A 7,086-nucleotide genomic window follows, 5' to 3' on the forward strand; every position below is an offset into this window, starting at 1 on the left:
GCCGAGTTTATCACTGCGCATGCAGAAATGACCACCTGCAACGTTTGGTTTATGTTTTATAAGCATTTTTTGTTTTATTGCTTAAATCGCATTTTCTCGACGAGCTGAGCACGTTTTCTGGATGGTGCCTCTCCCGTCACTCTGGTTAGGTTGGCATAGTAAAAAGTGCTCTTGGGGGCTTCAGAGTGCCCAGTTTATCACTGCGCATGCAGAAATGACCACCTGCAACGTTTGGTTTATGTTTTATAAGCATTTTTAATTGTATTGCTTAGAGCGCATTTTCTCGACGAGCTGAGCACGTTTTCTAGTAAAAAGCGCTCTTGGGTGCTTCAGAGTGCCGAGTTTATCACTGCGCATGCAGAAATGACCACCTGCAACGTTTGGTTTATGTTTTATAAGCATTTTTTGTTTTATTGCTTAAATCGCATTTTCTCGACGAGCTGAGCACGTTTTCTGGATGGTGCCTCTCCCGTCACTCTGGTTAGGTTGGCATAGTAAAAAGTGCTCTTGGGGGCTTCAGAGTGCCCAGTTTATCACTGCGCATGCAGAAATGACCACCTGCAACGTTTGGTTTATGTTTTATAAGCATTTTTAGTTTTATTGCTTAAATCGCATTTTCTCGATGAGCTGAGCACGTTTTCTGGATGGTGCCTCTCCCGTCACTCTGGTTAGGTTGGCAAAGTAAAAAGCGCTCTTGGGTGCTTCAGAGTGCCGAGTTTATCACTGCACATGAAGAAATGACCACCTGCAACGTTTGGTTTATGTTTTATGAGCATTTTTAATTGTATTGCTTAGAGCGCATTTTCTCGACGAGCTGAGCACGTTTTCTAGTTAAAAGCGCTCTTGGGTGCTTCAGAGTGCCGAGTTTATCACTGCGCATGCAGAAATGACCACCTGCAACGTTTGGTTTATGTTTTATAAGCATTTTTAGTTTTATTGCTTAAATCGCATTTTCTCGACGAGCTGAGCACGTTTTCTGGATGGTGCCTCTCCCGTCACTCTGGTTAGGTTGGCATAGTAAAAAGTGCTCTTGGGGGCTTCAGAGTGCCCAGTTTATCACTGCGCATGCAGAAATGACCACCTGCAACGTTTGGTTTATGTTTTATAAGCATTTTTAGTTTTATTGCTTAAATCGCATTTTCTCGACGAGCTGAGCACGTTTTCTGGATGGTGCCTCTCCCGTCACTCTGGTTAGGTTGGCAAAGTAAAAAGCGCTCTTGGGTGCTTCAGAGTGCCGAGTTTATCACTGCGCATGAAGAAATGACCACCTGCAACGTTTGGTTTATGTTTTATAAGCATTTTTTGTGTTATTGCTTAAATCGCATTTTCTCGACGAGCTGAGCACGTTTTCTGGATGGTGCCTCTCCCGTCACTCTGGTTAGGTTGGCATAGTAAAAAGTGCTCTTGGGGGCTTGAGAGTGCCCAGTTTATCACTGCGCATGCAGAAATGACCACCTGCAACGTTTGGTTTATGTTTTATAAGCATTTTTAATTGTATTGCTTAGAGCGCATTTTCTCGACGAGCTGAGCACGTTTTCTAGTTAAAAGCGCTCTTGGGTGCTTCAGAGTGCCGAGTTTATCACTGCGCATGCAGAAATGACAACCTGCAACGTTTGGTTTATGTTTTATAAGCATTTTTTGTTTTATTGCTTAAATCGCATTTTCTCGACGAGCTGAGCACGTTTTCTGGATGGTGCCTCTCCCGTCACTCTGGTTAGGTTGGCATAGTAAAAAGTGCTCTTGGGGGCTTGAGAGTGCCGAGTTTATCACTGCGCATGAAGAAATGACCACCTGCAATGTTTGGTTTATGTTTTATAAGCATTTTTAATTTTATTGCTTAAATCGCATTTTCTCGACGAGCTGAGCACGTTTTCTGGATGGTGCCTCTCCCGTCACTCTGGTTAGGTTGGCATAGTAAAAAGTGCTCTTGGGGGCTTGAGAGTGCCCAGTTTATCACTGCGCATGCAGAAATGACCACCTGCAACGTTTGGTTTATGTTTTATAAGCATTTTTAATTGTATTGCTTAGAGCGCATTTTCTCGACGAGCTGAGCACGTTTTCTAGTTAAAAGCGCTCTTGGGTGCTTCAGAGTGCCGAGTTTATCACTGCGCATGCAGAAATGACAACCTGCAACGTTTGGTTTATGTTTTATAAGCATTTTTTGTTTTATTGCTTAAATCGCATTTTCTCGACGAGCTGAGCACGTTTTCTGGATGGTGCCTCTCCCGTCACTCTGGTTAGGTTGGCATAGTAAAAAGTGCTCTTGGGGGCTTCAGAGTGCCCAGTTTATCACTGCGCATGCAGAAATGACCAACTGCAACGTTTGGTTTATGTTTTATAAGCATTTTTAGTTTTATTGCTTAAATCGCATTTTCTCGACGAGCTGAGCACGTTTTCTGGATGGTGCCTCTCCCGTCACTCTGGTTAGGTTGGCAAAGTAAAAAGCGCTCTTGGGTGCTTCAGAGTGCCGAGTTTATCACTGCGCATGAAGAAATGACCACCTGCAACGTTTGGTTTATGTTTTATAAGCATTTTTAATTGTATTGCTTAGAGTGCATTTTCTCGACGAGCTGAGCACGTTTTCTAGTAAAAAGCGCTCTTGGGTGCTTCAGAGTGCCGGGTTTATCACTGCGCATGCAGAAATGACCACCTGCAACGTTTGGTTTATGTTTTATAAGCATTTTTTGTTTTATTGCTTAGAGTGCATTTTCTCGACGAGCTGAGCACGTTTTCTAGTAAAAAGCGCTCTTGGGTGCTTCAGAGTGCCGAGTTGAGTGCGTGGTTTAGCGTCCGCCCCCGGTCCCTTATGGGACCCTATTTGGCCCGCGGACCGGCTGGCGGGAGCTCCGTGAAAGCCTGTCCGCCCTCCGAGCACTCCTGCCGGGCGTGGGTTAGAGACCGCGCCCGGTCACTTATGGGACCCTAATTGGCCCGCGGACCGGCTGGCGGTACCACCGTGAAAGCCTATCCGCCCTCCGAGCACTCCTGCCGGGCGTGAGTTCGAGACCGCGCCCGGTCACTTATGGGACCCTAAATGGCCCGCGGACCGGCTGGCGGTAACTTCGTGAAAGCCTATTCGCCCTCCGAGCACTCCTGCCGGTCTTGAGTTAGAGACCGCGCCCGGTCCCTTATGGGACCCTAAATGGCCCGTGGACCGGCTGGCGGGACCTCCGTGAATGCCTATCCGCCCTCCGAGCACTGCTGCCGGGCCTGAGTTAGAGACCGCGCTCGGTCATGTATGGGACCCTGAATGGCCCGCGGACCGGCTGGCGGGATCTCCGTGAATGCCTATCCGCCCTCCGAGCACTCCTGCCGGGCCTGAGTTAGAGACCGCGCCCGGTCACGTATGGGACCCTGAATGGCCCGCGGACCGGCTGGCGGGACCTCCGTGAATGCCTATCCGCCCTCCGAGCACTGCTGCCGGGCCTGAGTTAGAGACCGCGCCCGGTCATGTATGGGACCCTGAATGGCCCGCGGACCGGCTGGCGGGACCTCCGTGAATGCCTATCCGCCCTCCGAGCACTGCTGCCGGGCCTGAGTTAGAGACCGCGCCCGGTCATGTATGGGACCCTGAATGGCCCGCGGACCGGCTGGCGGGACCTCCGTGAATGCCTATCCGCCCTCCGAGCACTCCTGCCGGGCCTGAGTTAGAGACCGCGCCCGGTCAGTTATGGGACCCTAAATAGCCCGCGGACCGGCCGGCGGGACCTCCGTGAATGCCTATCCGCCCTCCGAGCACTCCTGCCGGGCCTGAGTTAGAGACCGCGCCCGGTCAGTTATGGGACCCTAAATAGCCCGCGGACCGGCTGGCGGGACCTCCGTGAATGCCTATCCGCCCTCCGAGCACTCCTGCCGGGCCTGAGTTAGAGACCGCGCCCGGTCATGTATGGGACCCTGAATGGCCCGCGGACCGGCTGGCGGGACCTCCGTGAATGCCTATCCGCCCTCCGAGCACTGCTGCCGGGCCTGAGTTAGAGACCGCGCCCGGTCATGTATGGGACCCTGAATGGCCCGCGGACCGGCTGGCGGGACCTCCGTGAATGCCTATCCGCCCTCCGAGCACTGCTGCCGGGCCTGAGTTAGAGACCGCGCCCGGTCATGTATGGGACCCTGAATGGCCCGCGGACCGGCTGGCGGGACCTCCGTGAATGCCTATCCGCCCTCCGAGCACTCCTGCCGGGCCTGAGTTAGAGACCGCGCCCGGTCATGTATGGGACCCTGAATGGCCCGCGGACCGGCTGGCGGGACCTCCGTGAATGCCTATCCGCCCTCCGAGCACTGCTGCCGGGCCTGAGTTAGAGACCGCGCCCGGTCATGTATGGGACCCTGAATGGCCCGCGGACCGGCCGGCGGGACCTCCGTGAATGCCTATCCGCCCTCCGAGCACTCCTGCCGGGCCTGAGTTAGAGACCGCGCCCGGTCACGTATGGGACCCTGAATGGCCCGCGGACCGGCTGGCGGGACCTCCGTGAATGCCTATCCGCCCTCCGAGCACTGCTGCCGGGCCTGAGTTAGAGACCGCGCCCGGTCACGTATGGGACTCTGAATGGCCCGCGGACCGGCTGGCGGGACTTCCGTGAATGCCTATCCGCCCTCCGAGCACTCCTGCCGGGCCTGAGTTAGAGACCGCGCCCGGTCATGTATGGGACCCTGAATGGCCCGCGGACCGGCTGGCGGGACCTCCGTGAATGCCTATCCGCCCTCCGAGCACTCCTGCCGGGCCTGAGTTAGAGACCGCGCCCGGTCAGTTCTGGGACCCTAAATAGCCCGCGGACCGGCCGGCGGGACCTCCGTGAATGCCTATCCGCCCTCCGAGCACTCCTGCCGGGCCTGAGTTAGAGACCGCGCCCGGTCAGTTATGGGACCCTAAATATCCCGCGGACCGGCTGGCGGGACTTCCGTGAATGCCTATCCGCCCTCCGAGCACTCCTGCCGGGCCTGAGTTAGAGACCGCGCCCGGTCACGTATGGGACCCTGAATGGCCCGCGGACCGGCTGGCGGGACCTCCGTGAATGCCTATCCGCCCTCCGAGCACTGCTGCCGGGCCTGAGTTAGAGACCGCGCCCGGTCATGTATGGGACCCTGAATGGCCCGCGGACCGGCTGGCGGGACCTCCGTGAATGCCTATCCGCCCTCCGAGCACTCCTGCCGGGCCTGAGTTAGAGACCGCGCCCGGTCATGTATGGGACCCTGAATGGCCCGCGGACCGGCTAGCGGGATCTCCGTGAATGCCTATCCGCCCTCCGAGCACTCCTGCCGGGCCTGAGTTAGAGACCGCGCCCGGTCAGTTATGGGACCCTAAATAGCCCGAAGACCGTCCGGCGGGACCTCCGTGAATGCCTATCCGCCCTCCGAGCACTCCTGCCGGGCCTGAGTTAGAGACCGCGCCCGGTCAGTTATGGGACCCTAAATAGCCCGCGGACCGGCTGGCGGGACCTCCGTGAATGCCTATACGCCCTCCGAGCACTCCTGCCCGGCGTGAGTTAGAGACCGCGCCCGGTTCTTTATGGGACCCTATTTGGCCCGCGGACCGGCCGGCGGGAAGTCCGTGAAAGCCTATCCGCCTTCCGAGCTCTCATGCCTGGCGTGGGTTAGCGTCCGCGCCCGGTCCCTTATGGAACCCTATTTGGCCCGCGGACCTGCTGGCGGGGCTTCCGTGAAAGCCTATCCGCCTTCCGAGCGCTCTTGCCGGGCGTGAGTTAGCGTCCGCACCCGGTCGCCGCACGTCACTCTGGTTAAGTTGGCAAAGTAAAAAGCGCTCTTGGGTCCTTCAGAGTGCGGAGTTTATCACTGCGCATGAAGAAATGACAACCTGCAACGTTTGGTTTATGTTTTATAAGCATTTTTAGTTTTATTGCTTAAATCGCATTTTCTCGACGAGCTGAGCACGTTTTCTGGATGGTGCCTCTCCCGTCACTCTGGTTAGGTTGGCAAAGTAAAAAGTGCTCTTGGGTGCTTCAGAGTGCCGAGTTTATCACTGCGCATGAAGAAATGACCACCTGCAACGTTTGGTTTATGTTTTATAAGCATTTTTTATTGTATTGCTTAGAGCGCATGTTCTCGACGAGCTGAGCACGTTTTCTAGTAAAAAGCGCTCTTGGGTGCTTCAGAGTGCCGGGTTTATAACTGCGCATGAAGAAATGACCACCTGCAACGTTTGGTTTATGTTTTATAAGCATTTTTTGTTTTATTGCTTAAATCGCATTTTCTCGACGAGCTGAGCACGTTTTCTGGATGGTGCCTCTCCCGTCACTCTGGTTAGGTTGGCATAGTAAAAAGCGCTCTTGGGGGCTTCAGAGTGCCCAGTTTATCACTGCGCATGAAGAAATGACCACCTGCAACGTTTGGTTTATGTTTTATAAGCATTTTTAGTTTTATTGCTTAAATAGCATTTTCTCGACGAGCTGAGCACGTTTTCTGGATGGTGCCTCTCCCGTCACTCTGGTTAGGTTGGCAAAGTAATAAGTGCTCTTGGGTGCTTCAGAGTGCCGAGTTTATCACTGCACATGAAGAAATGACCACCTGCAACGTTTGGTTTATGTTTTATGAGCATTTTTAATTGTATTGCTTAGAGCGCATTTTCTCGACGAGCTGAGCACGTTTTCTAGTTAAAAGCGCTCTTGGGTGCTTCAGAGTGCCGAGTTTATCACTGCGCATGCAGAAATGACCACCTGCAACGTTTGGTTTATGTTTTATAAGCATTTTTTGTTTTATTGCTTAAATCGCATTTTCTCGACGAGCTGAGCACGTTTTCTGGATGGTGCCTCTCCCGTCACTCTGGTTAGGTTGGCATAGTAAAAAGTGCTCTTGGGGGCTTCAGAGTGCCCAGTTTATCACTGCGCATGCAGAAATGACCACCTGCAACGTTTGGTTTATGTTTTATAAGCATTTTTAGTTTTATTGCTTAAATCGCATTTTCTCGACGAGCTGAGCACGTTTTCTGGATGGTGCCTCTCCCGTCACTTTGGTTAGGTTGGCAAAGTAAAAAGCGCTCTTGGGTGCTTCAGAGTGCCGAGTTTATCACTGCACATAAAGAAATGACCACCTGCAACGTTTGGTTTATGTTTTATGAGCATTTTTAATTGT

This window comes from Syngnathus acus, unplaced genomic scaffold (genome assembly GCF_901709675.1).
Source record: "Syngnathus acus unplaced genomic scaffold, fSynAcu1.2, whole genome shotgun sequence".
Lineage (NCBI taxonomy): Eukaryota > Metazoa > Chordata > Actinopteri > Syngnathiformes > Syngnathidae > Syngnathus > Syngnathus acus.